Here is a 15,622-nt window from a genome sequence, read left to right on the forward strand (position 1 = left end):
AGTGGAGGTTGGGGGCATCACTTCACAAGGGAGGAGGTTTGGGGGTGCTTTAAAGGAGGGGGTGTTTTGGAGTGCGGGGAGGGAGTCCTACTGCAACAGTGCCAATTTGGGGGTCTTTTCCAAAAGAGGGAGTCTGCTTTGCCAAGACTGGAGTGGAAATGGAAATATACCTGCAAGCTGCTGGAGTGACAGCACGCAGCAAGGGCAGGGACAGAGACAGGCCCCCCCCGGGGCCAGGCACTGGGTAGCACGGCAGACACGGATGCAGGAGGAACGCGCTCCCCTCCACCATGCATATACATTTTTTTCACCTCCGATCCAGGGATAAAATTAAATAATAATTTGCATTAACGCATCGCTTTCCTTTGCAGCACTCATGGGAAACGCTGCCGCTCATTGAGCGGCGCCTTCGCAGCCCCTCGAGCACAGCACACCCTCGCCGGCAGCCGCCGTGGCCCCTTTGTCCTTGTGTGCTTGCAGGCCAGGCCCGCACACGGCTGCAGCTCTGGCTCCGTGACGGGCCTCCCGCTCCTCGTGCAGAGCAGCTCCGGATGCTCGTGCACCGCAGATCCATGGTCCTTCTGCTCTGCGGTTTGCACATCCTCATGCACCACAGATCTGTAGTCTTCTTGCACTGCAATTCCATGGTCCTCATGCACCATGACTCCCTAGTCCTTGTGCACCATGGTTCCCTGGTCCATGCACACCGCGGTTGCCTAGTCCTCATGCACCACAGATCCATGATCTTCATTCACTGTGGTTCCTTGGTCCTTATGCACCATGCCTCCCTAGTCCTTATGCACTGTGGCTCCCTGGTCCTCGTGTACCTGGATCCCAGGCCCCTCGTGCACTGCGCCACGCTTGCTCACTCGAGGGGCTGGGGAAAATGCACCAAAACCACAGGGATTCCACATTCAAGGTGTGAGCTGGCACCCAGCCCCAAGACCGGAGCACTGTCCTGGGCACCCACATCCCGCGCACCCACAGCTGCAGCGCCTGAGCTGCTTCCCAGCACCCCTGATGCCTCTGGATGCAAATCTGCATCCAGGCGGATTCCAGAGAGCAAGAAGGTGCCCATTAAGCTCAATGAGCGTTGGACACTGCTGCTGTGCGCTTCTGCCAGTCCCGCATGCTGCCCGTCATTATGGTTCAGCCTCTAAATCTCCTGTAAATCTGTCTCAATCTAATGTGCTTTAGTTTGGGGTTTGTTAGCCCGGAGAGGGAGCTGACGCTGCCTTGTAGAACACCTTGAGCTCCACGCAGAGCGGTGGGATAGAAATAAAATATGCATCACCAGCATTATTTATTTAGCAAATCTATTTTGAACAATTCAATGGACTGGGGTATTCAGCATCCCCCTTCTTCAGAAAGGCAAAACAAATAAAGGCAAGAGTGTTTGGAATAACACCGGCCGAGCAGCCTCCCCTCTGTCACCAAGGTTATCCATCTCTTTACCCGACTCCCATCGAGATATTTCTCTATCAAGGCACCGACAACCAATCTTTCTTGCTGTCAGTGTGAAGCTATCATAAAGCTGTCCACTTGTCTATCAACTTTATTTGTTTTCATTTATCAAGCCAAGCCACTAAAAGCCTTTTCCTCACACTGACAGGGCCTGCAGTGGCTCCCTGCCGGAGCCAGGACACGGATGGGTCGGTCAGGGCCCACAATGCTGCTGGAGATGCTCCTGGGTGCTTGGGTTCCCTCCAGAGACCTCGCGGCCTCACGAGGCTGGGCAGCCACCATGTTGAGAAGAGAAATTCCAGCCTGGATTACCTGTTCCTGGAAGGAGCTGTCACTGCCTCTGCTGGGTGGCACCGGGCTTGGAGCTGCTCCAGCACCTCCAAGGAGCTTTGGATCAGGCCCTTGTGGAGTGAAAAGCCTTGAGATAATAATTACTAAATTAATCAAGCTTCACCATATCCCTCGAGACTAATCAATTCCATAGTTACTTGGTTGTTTGAGCAGCCGTAACAGTAGGAGACCATCCTGTCGCCCGCAGCGCCAGGCACTGCTTTTACAGGTTCCCTTTTTGGGTGCTGCTCAGCGCCTGGTGCTGGAGCGTTCCAGCTCCTTGGCCAGGATAGCACAAGGTGCCCGGAGCCCTGTGGAGCCGCTGGCCGGTGCTGGCGGAGATGCCGGAGCTCTACGGCGCACCTGGGCTTCATCGCTTCCCTGCCCGGTGCCCAGTGCCAGCCTCTCCCCTAATGCCCTTTTTGTCCCCGATTCTTGCTCAACTCAAAGGAAACTGTCCGCAGAGCTCCCCTTGCTGTCACTCGAACGCCTGCTTGCCTAAATCACTGTAGGCTTGCAATTCCAGCCTGCTGCAGGCAGGGAAAACTTCTACCCAATTCCTTAACTTTAGCTGCATTGTCCTGGAAATCATTGAAAAGATTTACTATCCAAAGAAACTTTTCCTGCTGAAAAGGGAAAGGTGTGCAGCAGGAATCCCAGGGCACCCAAGTGCCAGCAAAGCAAGGGTGGACGCATCTCTGCCACCCAACTAGGACACCGTCCCGTTTAGCAGTTTGGCTATTTTGGTGGATGCACACAGGAAACTAAGGGCTAATTTCCAGCCAGTCCCAGGCTGTTGCCAGCAGAGCATGGAGACAAATCCATTAAGTGACCCCGATGTGGGGAGCACAGCGGTGCCCGGCCGCGCTGCTGCCGCCTGGTTGCTGCCGCTCGTTAGCGGCAGCCGCCGGCAGAGTCCATAGGCAGTGCTGGCACCTGGCCACGCGGCGCCGCGGCGGGCAGCGAGCCGGCACGCGGCGCCGCAGCCGGGCAATTAGGCACCGCGGCACATTGCCAAGCGCGAGGGAGCCTTGCTGCGAGGCCGCATGGTCCCAGCCAAAAACTGGGGAAAGCCATAGGGGCGGCTGCCGGGATGATGGGATCAGGCATCCCCCAGGATGGGGGTGCTGCTCCCCATGGGAAGAGGCATCGTGGAGCTCCGGAGCGCGGGCCTGGCTCCAGGGGGACGTGGCCAGAACCGGCCAGCCCTGCTCCAGCACCCGGTTTTCACAGCGCATCCTCGCGCAGCGGCAGCCCACAAAGCAATTTGCAAACGTTAATTACAACGCAGCCCCTTCACGGAGCAGGGCGGGAAATTACTGCAGAACCGTCACCTGCAACCTGCATCCCACAGACAGGGCAGTGGCGTCTCCACCCCGGCTCGGCTGGACACAGCCCGGGGTTTTGTCGCTTCCGGAGGTGCCCAGGGGTGAGGGCCCCAAGTGCCACTGCTCCAACTGCTGGGAGAAAAGCAAGGAAAGAGGCTCTTGGTGAGAAGCATCACAGGGACGATGACCAGGCTAGCGATGAGACAGGCCCCAGGACCCCTGTCACAGCAGAGCACCTGAAAGGGCTGCAAAGGGCATTGCAAAATTGCTCCATGTAACCGCATGTGGCCATAAAGCACAAGTTATCGGAGTGGGGGTGAAGGGTCGTTTTTTTTTAGAGGTCTCCCAGTTCTGGGGACACGTTTCAGAGCACAGACTGCCTGGCGCCAGTGAAAGCATCGCAGGGCGCACAGAGCCCGGGGCCGGGACTGGCGACCACGCAGCCTCATGGCTTAGCCAACACTTCCCCCTAGTGCTGGTGCCCCACGGCGGCCACGGCGCTGCCGCCCCGAGGGCAGAGCCCGTCACTGGCCTCCCTGCACCCGGCTGGCCCTCCCTGTGCGGCTTGGCCAAGCGCCCTGTGCCCATGGTACCCAGAGAGGAGCCCTGGTTCCTAGGACAATCCAAAGGACGGATTCAGGAGATACTCCAGAGGCCATGGGACAAATGGGGCTCCGTCGGGTGGAGGTCAGAGCTGCAGAGCGGGGATGCAGAGGGGACGCAGCGGGTGCCAGGGCATCCTGCAGGGGTGGCTGTGCTCCGAGAGCTCCTGCATATGGAAAGGGCAGGGGAGCGGGCGAAGCGCCGCAGCCAGCCGGGCGGAAGGGCAGTGAGGGCGGAGGAGTAGCTGGCGCTAACGTGCTGCCCTGCGCATGGTGGCTCAGCCCTCGGAGCGCCGCGGCCCTGGCAGCTCCACACACACAGATTGGCAGCTCCTGAGGTGACACAGCCAGGACACGGAGCTGCGTCAAGGCGCAGCTGCAAGGGAGGGTCATTATTTCGTTTTCCACCTAGGAAAAGAAGTTAAATAAACTGAGGCAAGTGGGAGGCAGTGCAGAGAGCCAGAACGGAGCAGACAGGAGCAGGTCCACGCAGCTGGGTCGTAGGCTCCATGCTCAGCAAGGGGCAGGAGTGACCGCAGTGACCCCATCCCCAACGTGGAGCTGGAGCCCCCAGCAACGCCGCACAGAGCGAGCGGTGAAGCCGCGTCTGGGAGCAAAGGCCTTTCCCAGGAGGCAGCAGGAGGCCGCAGGGAGCCTGGTTGCCCCCAGGCACCGGGAAGCGCTGCTGGACAGGGGAGCTTCCCATGGGATCAAGAGCAGTGACTCCAAGAGTGCCCACAGCAGTTCTCCTGAAGGCAGCTCCGTGCGGGCACCACAAGGGTTCATTGCAGAGCTCCCCACAGCTCCAGCCCAGGGATCCATGAGCTGCAGCCTGGGAGGCATCAGGGTTTCTGGCTGCTCGGAGGCTATGGGGGTTTGTGAGCCCCGAGGGGCACGCGGGCATCCAGGGACCCTCGTCCCGGGTCCCTCCATGTGGGCGTCACTGAGGACACTGTCCTGGATGCAGCGGTTCCTCCCGGCAGCTAGAACATCCTCCTGCTTCCCGCGGTATCCGCGCACGCGGGACAGCCCCACACACGTGTGAGGTCACCCAGCGCTGGCTCCCCCAGCCTGGAGTGCGCGGGCAGACACAGCCAGCGGCTGCAGGGCCTTTACAGGCACTGCTGCATCTGCAACCACGTCCTGCTCTCCCTGCGGCCAACGGGTTCCCTCTCAATCATGTCAAACAAATCCGGAGAAAACCAGGTTTGAATGCATCAAAGTTCAAGCCTCCACCTGTCTGCATCCCCCAGCAGCGGCCCTTTAATGCTGCAAAGATGCAAACTCCCCCAGGTCTTCATTATGTCTTACAGGCCCAATATTATATCAGATTATGGAGTCATTAAACAAAAAATTGTACTCCTCTCCATCCAGAGGGGCCCCTAGTTACCTTGTCTAAATATAACAGCATCATTTTTAACCAAGGAGCTGGTACGGTCCCTTGGGCCTTCATTATATTTCCTGGACCGGGCTGGGAGCTCCTCACAGCGCGTGGGAACGTGGCTCGCTCCGGTGCCGAGGCCTCCTGCGCTCCAGAGCACCAAGCCCGGCGCCACAGTCGCCTCCTCAAGCGCTCGTGGTGCTGGGACCAGGGCACCCACATGATCATCACCCTAATGTAGCGACAGTCCAAAGAAACAGGGAGATGAAGGGAGAAAAGGGACACGGTGGGTCAGCTGTGGGCAGTGAAGGGTGGCAGCAACAGGAGGATGTAGGGAGCTGCACGGGCGCAGCCCCCGAGCGTCCCTGTCACCAAGGGGCGCAGCCACCAGAAGGGCCCAGAGGGACAAGGTGCCCGTGTCCTTCCCCATTTCACACTGGGAAACCAGGAGCAGCCACCAGGACTGCGCGACACCAGCAGCACCGCGGACTGAACCCCAAGCCCTAACCTGATGGGGGCAGCTCTATCCTCATCTCCCTCCTCATCCTCATCCCCATCCCCATCCCCCTCCTTCTCCCCATCCTCATCCTCATCCCCATCCTCATCCCCATCCCCATCCTCCCCATCCCCACCCTCCCCATCCCCATCCCCACCTGCATCCTGCCCAGCCCCACTCCTCAAACCCTGCTTCTCTACAGAAAACGGAGCCGGCGCCTGGCCAGCATTGACCCCGACGACCTCTGTGCCTGCGCTCGGGTGCCTGCTTCACACGCCGGGCCCGGCACCGCCGCAGGAGCTGGGCCGCCGGGGACGCCAGGGACCTCGTTCCTATGGCGACTGCCACGATGCCGATGTCACCGCCCCAGGCGCTGCTTTTGGTGCTTGCAGATCAAACGGCCAGGGCAAGCCGTGCTGGGGAGAAGTACACAGAGAGCAGCGCCTTTAATGACTTCAATTAAGGACGGAGGAGCCGGCGGCTCCCCCCGGCACCTGGCGGGGACGCGCACAAACTTTGCCATGTCGGGTAAAACTTCGCGTCACCTTCCTCCCCTGCCCTTCTCCTCACCCTCATGTCGGCCCCAGCCGGGGAGTGCGGGCACCCTGGGAGCCCAGGTGAGGAGATGGGAGCAGCGACCAGGATGCAGGACGGTGCAAACCCCCATCCCGCTGCATCGGCCAAGGATGGTGGCCCTGCGTGCTGTGTGGCAGGACCAGGAACGACCCTTGGTGCGGCCACCACTGGGACTCCAGGGATGGACGATTCCTGGCGGGAGGAGGCGGATTTCTCCTGGGTTCTGCCTCTCCTCGCAGCCCCTTCCTCCCTTCAGCTCCTTCCCCACCACTGTCCTTCCATCGCGCTCCTCCTTCTTGGGGACACTGCGAGCCGCGATGCCACCGTGGCTGAGCGCCCCAAAAGGCAGCTGCTTCCTACCCTCCCTCCCTGCTCAAAGGGAGAGGAGACACCAACACTCTGGGCCCTAAAAAATAAGTAAATATGAGAAAAGAGCAAAGCAGTGCAGGGTGGCAGGGACGGGAGAGTCGGGGTGTGCGCCCTGCCCTGCTCCGGATTGGGGCCCTTTGGCTGGGTGCAACCCAGCAGCACCAGAGCCCTGGGTGCTCCACAAGGATCCAGCTCCGACCTGCAAGGGGATGGAGCAGGTGAGAAGCATCAGAGCCGCCGGCCCGGAGCCCAGTGGGCCCCACGCATGGGAGCAGAAGGGACCGGCGTCGCTCCGAGATCCATCTCCCCTCTCCCTTCGTCGCTCCGATTTGCATCTCTCTGTAGAGCAGCTCCTGTTCCAGCACAGAAGGGCTCTCTGTTCAGGTCTTTCCCCCCCTCCCGCCTCTTCACCAGCAATTGTTATGTTAAAATCCCCAGGACATGTTTCTGCAAAGAATTAAAAGAGGGTGAGGAAGAGATTGTTTTCGTTAGTGTCTCACTAAGTCTCTGACCTTGAGCGTGAATAGAAAACAAGAAAAAAGGGACTTTATGCTAATATCACTCACTAAGCACAAGGGGGAAAAATAATAACGGCAAATGAAGATTATGAATGCAAATCAACTTAATAAAGAGACAGGGTCTGTGCAGGAGTCTTGTTTTGCTCCTGTACTGAAGACTTGCATTGTCTGGCTCTGCTGCACCCTATGTCTAATCATTACAAATTATATCAAGATAGGAGAAGAAAAGAACAGGAAAGGTTTAATTTTCTAATTATGACATTGTTCCTCTTCCCTGCTTGCGTTGGCTCTTTTGGAGAGGCCCCTCGCACTGGCTCCAAACTCGCTTTCCTCCAGTTAACTTCCAGCATCCTGAACTTTTGATACTGGGACTGCTCCAGGCTTGGAGAGGACCCACACGGAGCACCCGGCACAACAGAGCATGGAGTTGGGCGGGGAGCTCCGCGCGCTCAGATTGCGGCACTGGGAAGCAGCCGCCCATGGCCCTCACATGGAGCAGGATGCAGGGGCTTGGACCACGCTCGATCCCGTCCAGATGAGGAGCGGTGCGAGGCCCACGTCTGCTCGCGCACAGGGACGTCGTGACGGGAACGGCCTCGGCGTTGCACGTCCAGGCTGCAGGAGTCTAAACTGCTGCTTTTGGTGGTGCAAATGCATTCTGGGGTGAAAAGGCTCCATTTTGTGCCACAGAGAGCCCAAGGGGCTTGGAAGGTCCCAGCCTCGCTGGGACACCAGGGGCGATGCGGCCGCCGTGTCTGTGCCTGAGAAACCAACACCCCGGAGCGGCACCAGTGGCACAGAGGGTGCTGCGTTATTGGAAGCAAGGAACAATATTCCTCACTTACACAAAAGAAAGGAAAAAAAATCAAGGTCAATTCTATTTAAATGAGCCCTGCACTGGCCTGGGAGAGGAATCAGGCCCCAATCCAATTTAAAACTGATGCCCTGCTCAATAAAAGCCGGCTATGCTCTCTGATGCTCGGGCAGAATTAACTGGCGACCTGCAAGGCCCCCGGCACCGGCCCCGCTGTGCCCTGGGCAGCAGGAACGTGGATAGAGGAGCCTGCCGCTGCCCCAGGGATGCTCCTTAAAAACGGCATGCTAAAGGCCATTTAGGAACATTTTAATGCAAACGCAGAAGCAGGAGCCGTTCCAGGCATCCGAGATCCCTCCCTGCAGCTGGGGTCTCATCCCAAGCGCCGCAGCGGGAGCGGGAGGCACCTCCCGGCTCCAGCGCCGTCACCCCCACGCCCAAACCCCGCGCGCGAAGCACGGATGGAGCGCGGAGCCGCGAGCACCGCTCTTTAATCTCCAGCAAGCCTTTGACAACCTGTCTCGTCCCGGCTTTTAGCTGCGTGAGAGCTGCTCGCTAATGGAGCATTAACCTTGGAGAGCTGCTGCAATTACTCCAACACTAATTCTGACAGTTTTCGGTGTATCTGTTTGTTCTTTTGACAGGCAAAAGGAATTTCTTTTTAAAAGCTGTTTGATACATTTGAGACCTTCTGTCCATGTTTCCTTTTTTTCCTGCTGGAGATGGGGAGGTGGGGGGGAAGCACCGGCTTGTGCAGCCGTGGTGGTGGCAGCACCAACATGAATATTGCCTCCCTTCCAGCCCCCTTTTGAGAGACAGAAGCGCCTGGTCTCTCCTGACCTCATTAGGGTAATTAGCAAAGCCTTTTGAAGCTGGGAGAACCGCTTGGAGCTGGGGAGGGTGAGGAGAGCAAAGGGCCTGTGGAGAGCGGGGCTGTGGAAAGGGGTGGAAAACCTTCCTGTGAACGTGACCCATGGAGGCACCTCGGGATGGGCCTCAAACCTACATGTTTTTGGGAAAGAGATGGGTAAGGAGCTGCCCCTCCTCTGGAAAGGGAGAAAAAGTCTCTCCCCGGCATGATTTTCCCCTAGGAAAAAGGTGTTTTAGAGGAAGGGTCTGTTGCAGCGCGTGGTCAGGCAGCCAGGCTTCCCGATGGGAAATGTGACACTGAACGGGACTGGAGTACCTGGATGCGAGTGGGGACGGACATGGGGATGATGCTGGTGCAGAAGAGCTGGCCCTGGCAGCATGAAGCAGGGAAGGGGAGCCCTGGTCAAGGCCACGCGACCCTTCTTCCCCCTGATAACGCAGAAAACGCTTCCCTGCACCTACATGAGCCAGCCGAGGAGCCAAAGCAACCACTGCGGATGAGCTGTAGTTATAATCGGGATAAAACCTCTGCTTTTAGGAGGAAAAAAAATAGCAATGTCTCAAATCTTTGTTCTAGATCATGGAGGGCACAAACCTAACACCTCTCTGCATCACTCACAGATGGGGAGCTTGATGGGAGACAAAAGAGGATTAAAATAACACTGGCAAGGAGGAGATCACGAGATACGTGGGACCTGCGCTGGAACTGACAGGTTCCCAGTGACTCCAAGCCGGAGCAAGGGCTCCTGCACCGACTCGCAATTCCGGCTTTTCCGTTTTCTCCTTTACATATTCCTGTTATGTAACAAGGTTCCCGCTCGCCTTGGCAGGCCCAGGGAGCTGCCAGGGAAACGCTCCGTGTGGAGACGCGGTCCCAGCGCTGCCGCTCGCCGGACACTCGCAGCACGGGGCAGGATTTCCACCTCCTTTGCTGAAGTGGGCGGCCGAGCTCAGCTCGAGCAAGGGAACATTTAGGCTCTGTTCGACTGCGCGAGGTTATTTTCATTAAAGCAGAGAGAGCAATTAACCAGCAGCACGTATTAGGAACATATCGAGAACGCACTAAATGCTCCATCACTTGGTTGTTGGAAGCGCAGCCTCTCCAAAGCCAAAGGGAGCGGAAAGAGCAGGTTTTGCTTGAGGGCGGTGCTGGCCGGGGCTGCGTGAGCCGCGAGAACCACCACGGCGCCGGGCCCAGCTGCCCTCGGTCCGGTTTGGGTCCAGTTTGAGGGCAGGAATGAGCCCAGCCCCAGGGCCAGGGGCTGCAGGAGGGACAGGCCCACCTGCTGCCCTCCTGCCTTGGGTATGCCCAAGCCTTGGGGAGCTGTGTTAATTAAAACTACCGTTAACTCCCTGCAAGCGGCTCTGGGAAGCCATGAGAAACCCCGGGGAAGTGAATGTGATCCAAAGGCAGCAGAAGTGTCCACGTCCCCTCTTCCCTGGTCCCCTCTGCCACCTGCACCTGGCTGGACCAGCATCCCTCTCCTGTGGGGATTTCATCGTGTCGGGGCCTCGGGGCTGCATCCGCGCGGCAGGTTTCCTTGGACATGGACTTTGATCTGACGACGCCAGGTAGGGAACACTGAAGAGCAGCATCTGAGACATTCATGTCCCATTTAATTTTAGGGACATTTTCTCCCTCCAACGTGTGCATGGCTATTAGCATGCACCAGGCGTACGGCAGCCCCTTTAATGTTTACTCATCCTTAGATTGCAAAAATTGTTGTGTGAATCCATTCTTCAATTAGCTCTGGTGCTCAACAAAATAAAACAAAATATTGTTCGGGGCCAGCACAGTTATGATCATTGCTTTCCTTTCTACTTTTATTCCCCAGTGCAACCTAAAAAGAAAACACTCTTCATTCTCCCCTGCAAAGCCTCCTTTAAATTAAAAAAAAAAACAAAAAAAAAAAAACCAACCAACATTTCTAAAGGAAATTTGTCTGTGGATGAAGTGCTACTTCCATTTACCTTTCTATTGCGTAAGGCAAAAAATAAAGATCAGAAGAAGGGTTTCTACAAAAAGCCAACTAAGCAAAGGTAATTTTTTATGTGGAAGAGCCATGGTCGTTGGACCAGAGGGCTCCCTCAGTGGAACGGAGGAGGCATCGGAGGAGAAGGTGCCGCAGGTCCTTGGATACCCCTGGTTCTCTACACGGCGCTCTCAGGGCTGGCAGATAAATGGGTGATTTGGGGGGAGCATACGGGAAACTGCCCCAAACAGCCCCGGCCATAAGCCCCCGACCTGCTGGGGTGCACAGGGCTCCCGGGGACCCGCAGGGGCAGAGCTGCCCTCAGGGGACGTTTTCATGTGGAATTTCCACTTCGAGGGAGTCCCAGGCAGCCTAAAAGCTCCTGGGTGCTGGGATGGAGGGCCCTGCAGCCCACGACTGACGCAGCCTTCGTGCACAGTTCAATATTCTGCCTATTTTTCCCTCCCTTGGCTTTGTGGGGCTCACAGCACCTCCTGCTCTTTACAGTGCATGGATAAAAACCTCCCACAACAACTATCGTCCGTTCTTTCACCTTGGCAGATCCTGACCTTACAAGCAAATCGTCAGGAAAAAAAAAAAAGGGCAGAAAAAAGAAACCCGCCTTTCTGAGCTCCGCACAGCAAGCCAAGTGCTCTTCCTATGCCCGCAGAAAGCCGAGCAGCCACGGCCGCCTCCCCGAGCGCCGCAGAGCTTATTTTGCACTCCGTGGAGCACAGCTCTAACTTACAACGCTTCGGCTGCAAACAGACTAGCAAAATCAAAAGCGCTTACCACCGCTCAGCAAATGGCCTGCAGTTCCCATTTCAAGGAAAGAAATTTGCATCCAAAGCATCGGGAGCATTTTAACTTGAGTTTAAAATAAATTCAGGGCAGGCACATGCCGCCAACGTGTGTCTGTGACTGGAATCCCAGGCACGGACAAAGTGAGCGTCTCCCCAGGCGGCGAGCTGAACTGGAGCAAGGTTCCAGCGTAGCAGCGGACACGGATCAGGGCCCGGACATGGATCAGGGCCATGACGCGGGGATGGGAGAGTGGCTGAGCTCGCCCAGAGTGCGTGGGCTGCAGCCCTCGGTGCTGCGTGAGCTCCTGGCCCCTGAGCTGGAAAAAGAGGCAAGTTTTGGGATTCCACCTCGTTTTAGGGTGCCCACGGGCTCTGGGGGCATCGCTGCAAGTGGAAGGGAGCAGATTTGGAAGGGAGCATCTGCCGAGCCCTGGCACCGCTGGAGCAGTCCCGGTCCCGCAGAGCGGCCTTCTCTGGGCGCTGGCTCCCAACCTGTCCCGTCCCGCACGGAGCTGAGCGGGCAGGCGGCCTCGGTTGTGCCTGTCCCAACAGCCGCAAGAGGCCTCGGCAGAGGCTGCTGCCTCCCGGCTCTGCTCCCAGCCCCTGCTCTGCCCCCAGGCACGATCCCAAGGCTCGAGGAGGCGCGCTGCCCTTCCCAGGTGCTGGGATGTTTCAGGCTTCGGCATCGGGCTCTCCAGCACCCGCTTGGAGGCATGTTCGGTCTGTTAGTGCCATCTACAGGGTGCCCTGCTCGGAGCTGCGCTGAGCGAGCTCACCCACGCTGAGCAAGCTCACCTGTGTTGGGCAAGCTCATCTATATTGTGCAAGCTCACCTGTGTGGTGTGAGTTCTCCTGAGCGAAGCACTAAGTGAGCTCACTCGTGCTGTATGCACTCACCTGCACCACACAAGCTCACTCATGCTGCACAGTCTCGCTGCGCACAGCTCCGGATGTGTCCGTGCAGAAGGAGCAAGGTTAACCACGGAGCTAAAGCCCCTTCCCACCCCGGCTGCTCCAGGCTCAGGCAGGGACGTGAGCAGGACCCTCTCCGTGCAACATCCCCCTGGGGTAGCTGGATGAGAAGCAGATGTTTAGAGCAGGGAACTCCCTTAGTTTTATTGTGTTTTAATTCTTTGCACCAAGACACATCCCTCCCCTGGGGCCGTTCCTCCCAACCGCCTCACAACCAGATCAGCAGAACTGGAGCAATTTATCCTGGAATCCACCCAACTTGGGCACGAAGTGGTCTCCTGCCCCAGGGAGGATGGGGGCCTGAGCTGCAGGCTCCTTGGGTAGCAAGGAGGAAAAGGGACAAGGGGATGCACAAAAGCCCAGGAGATAAAAGCGACATTGGAAGTCAGCGCCGGCCACGGACAGCGCATGACTCCGGAAGGCTCCAGGAGGCATCCCGACCAGGAGGCAGCCCCCAGAACAACAGGAACGCGCTGCCAGGCACTCTGCAGTGCAAGAATCCAGCAAAATGGAATGTTATATTTTATTGGTTTGAAGATACAATGGAGGTGGATGCTGTAAACAAAAGGATAGCAAAACAATCATCAATACAGGGCTGGCTGCTATTTAAACATGAACCAGCGATTCAAGCAGGAGGGTGAACGATGCGGCGCCCTCCTGGCCTCCTCTCGGAGCATAGGAGCATCCCGCGGCACCCGGTGCTGCGGCTTCCACCGGTCACACGCGCGAGCCCAGCAGGACTGGGAAGTCCCCGGTAAGAGCAGAGCGCTGCTGCTCGCGGCCGCCGCGGCACACGGGCTGCTCCGCTCGCTAGGCGCTCAACAGCGGCAGCGGAGGGTTCCACGCTGCCCTCCGAAATCAGAGGCAATTCTGTAAACTTTTAAGGTTAGGCTTTGGCTTAGACACTAGTGACTGCTGCAGCAGGCACAGCGGCGCTCACCTGTGACACGCGGGTTGGTGGCTCTGCGGTGTCACTATGCAGCCCAGCCTCGCTCCTCAGCGCCCGCTCTCGTGTCCCCCAAGGGCATTTGGCCTCGTCTGGAGCCTGTGAGGCCAGGCAGCAGGCGGGCGGCAACGGGCCGAGCCTGGGGCCTCCTCCCGACACCCTGATTCCCATCGGGAAACCCAAGAGCAGCAGCAGGATGGGGACACCGGCCGTCCCGCCTGCGTGTCCGAGCACCGCAACACGCCCCCAGAAGCCATCAAAGTTCTGCCGAGAACAGACCACCCAGGCCACCAACACGGAAACCAGGCAGGCGCAGAGCAACAAAAACTGCAGCCGAGACGCCCCAACAGGACGCCGTTCGGCAGGGTAACCCAACGCAGGGCTCCAACAGCGGCCACAGCCAGCGAGCTCCCCACAAACCTGTCCCGGCCTCGCTGCCCATGGGCACAGCGCTCCACGGGTTGCTGCTGCAGCTTCAATTTACATTTTTCTTTCAGAAGATGAGATGGGTAAAAGGTGTACTGTGCAATAGATTTGTACTTGAAGGAGTCTCAGATCTGTTATTAGCATTTTTTGTTTTCTCCTCTCACGAAATGCATTAACAATCATTTAGAACAAGCACAAGTCCAACAGAGCAGGAATGTCAAGGTTTGGTCTACAAGGATCTAACGCAGACTACAAATTCCTTCCAATAGGCAGTATGGTTCAGATGAGAAGAAAATAGCCACACACGGCCCCTGACTACAGCTCAAAGCTGTTTCTAGCCAAAACGAGGTCAGATTAAAAGTGACAGCAGTTCTGCGTTGCAGCCTCAGAATCGTCATTTTATTCTCCATAGGATGAAATTCGCTCCTTTAAACACGTATGTGGTGCACAGATCTCAGGCTGGCACACTCTGGGGTAATCCAAGCCCTGCAAATTAATTAGCTTTTGCCTATTAGTACCAGAATAGGGGGCTTGTAACAAGTCCTGGCTATATCCGCATCCTTCCCTCCTCAAATTCTGAGCACCTACTACAGCAAAATCAAGTTCCATCTAAATTATTTTGTGACAAGAGCTACAGTTGGATGTCCCCTCTTTGAGCAAAATCATTCGACTGTTAATATTAGAAAACGTTCTTGGAATCACTCATTCCTGCAAGGTGAGGAAGCTTAAACATTGCAAAACTCACCCATCCAATGGAGAGAAATGCCTAAAGAATAACAAAATATATCACCTCAAGTAAAGAAAAGCCAAGGAATGCTGAGCCAGAGCATGTAAGCGGACTGGAATACAGTTACTTACCCGGCTTGCGTATGATGCTTTAAAGCAACTGTTTTGTGAAGGGAGCTGAAGAGCTAAGGAAAGGATCAGCATGAGCAGGGCCCGCACCTGCGAGGAGGCTGAATCAAACAAACTAGCTCTGCGATCACCCCAAGGGCAGCAAAAGGCGGATTCAGCCGTTGCTGCCATCCTCACAGAGGAATGCAGCAAGCCTTTTCATCTCTGCATCAGCTAAACAAGCAGAAAGCATCCAGAGTAGGCATGAAAGGATAAAAACTGTATGAAATTAGGGCACATTCAAGTGGTGTGTTCACATGACAACATTACTAAAAATATATATATATATAAAAGAAAAGAATTCTTCTGCACGTGTGCAAGCCACAGAGCCGCCGGGACCCGAGGTGACATTTCTCCAGGAAACTCACCAGCGCGCACTGCTAAATGGTGCCCCTGCCCATGTGAGCACCAGCAGCGCAGCCCTCCGCATACTGCCTCCGAGCGGACAGGGATTTTGGAGCAGCAGCTATACCCTGAGCTCACCCATGACCTGCTGCAAATCCATTCAGCATCACTGCTCCACAGGGACGCCCCTTCCACCCCATGCTCTTTTGTTAAGTGCCTGTTTTGTCCCCTTTTCTGGAAAAAAAAAAAAAAAAAAAAAAAAAAGGAACCCTCACTCCCGAGATCCTCCCAGCCTTCCTTTCCAAGGGAAGCAGCGCAGCCTCCAAGCTGCACCTCTGCAGCAGGAGCTTCCTGGCCTGCAGGGCAACCTCCCTGGGACTGCGGCAGCAAAGGCACCAGCCAGGGACTCAGGACGCAGCTTTCCAGGAACGGCCCTTCCAGGGCCCAAGGGTGCTGCAAACAGCAGCACTTGGCAAGATGTTTCTACCCTCTTGGCAGTAGGTCTTAATGCCCTT

The sequence above is a fragment of the Nothoprocta perdicaria genome, unplaced genomic scaffold, assembly GCF_003342845.1.
Source record: "Nothoprocta perdicaria isolate Ctin4 unplaced genomic scaffold, notPer1 scaffold_218, whole genome shotgun sequence".
Classification (NCBI taxonomy): domain Eukaryota; kingdom Metazoa; phylum Chordata; class Aves; order Tinamiformes; family Tinamidae; genus Nothoprocta; species Nothoprocta perdicaria.